Genomic DNA, 1,246 nt, shown 5'->3' with positions numbered 1-1,246 from the left:
TCGTTCAGGTATTAACTTTAGATCCGCGTTCTACTCATCTTGTTTTATGATTTTTGACTTCTAGATCCGAGTTTCTCACTCCAACTGATTTTTCTTTTCTCAAATGCTTGCGATGATAACTAGGATATAATTTAAAATTAGTTTTCTCTTTTGTTACAGTATTTGGAAAACATGTGCTGATTTTGGCATTAACTGTACTTAGCTATTCATAGGAATACATCTACACATTGTCGAACTTTAATGCTTTTTAATTATCGAGGAATTATATCCTATTAGATTGCATATAAGTCTGTGAGATTTAAATATCTGTGGATCTGCGGTTGTAATTGTATGATGATCAAAAGGTAAGTAGATAAGCAACTGAATCGATGCCTTTTGCCACGTTTAGAGTAAACTAGTTCGTTCGGTGAATTTTCTTTGGCATATCATTTAGGGTTATTTGTACTTTAAATAACCCCAAAGTTTAGCCAATCTTTATCTTTGATATCATGAAGGATCTTTTTGTCACTACAAGGCTAAGTTAACAGATTGATCTATAAAGTGACCCCTTTACCAATAAGGTCTAAAAACTGACGCGGGGGATACAAGACCTAAAAAGTGCCACATTTAACGAACAAGACATTTCTGGTCTCTGAAGTTTTGATTTGAGTGACAAAATTAAGGATTGTTATCATATATATCCCTCAAATCTATCTGACGCCTATAGATTTGCTCACCGAATTCAAATATTTGCAAAAAAAAAAAAAAAACCCAACCATCTCATCCATCCTCCTCTCCTCCCCTTCCCTCCCTTTTCCTTCGCCCTCAGATCCTCACCTTCACCTCCTCTCCCCTTTCCCTTTTCGTTCTCCCCAAGATCATCACCCTGACCTCCTCTCCCTCCTTCTCCAACCTTACACATCTTCTCAACCTCTATCCTCTCTCCATTCATGCCCGCACTTTCCTTCACTTCTTCCTCCTCCCCTATCTCCTCCCCTTGCTTCATTCCCTCCTGTGCTTATAGTAAATGTTTGAGGGGAGAGAGGGGAGAAAGCAAGGGAGACGAGGAGGTAAGTGGTGGAGGAGAGGGAGAGGAGAGAGAGATTGAGAAGAGGGATAAGGTTGGAGGGAGGTGAAGGTTGCGGATCTGGGGGCAGATGATGGGAGAGGGTAGAGGAGGAAGGAGCATGGAGGAGATTGGTGGGTGGGGGGGGATGGTTGGGGGGGGGGGAGATGGACTTTTTTTGCTAATATTTAAATTTGGAGT

This window comes from Asparagus officinalis, chromosome 7, assembly GCF_001876935.1.
Source record: "Asparagus officinalis chromosome 7, Aspof.V1, whole genome shotgun sequence".
NCBI classification, from domain to species: Eukaryota; Viridiplantae; Streptophyta; class Magnoliopsida; order Asparagales; family Asparagaceae; genus Asparagus; species Asparagus officinalis.
Note: the sequence above shows the minus strand (reverse complement) of the source record.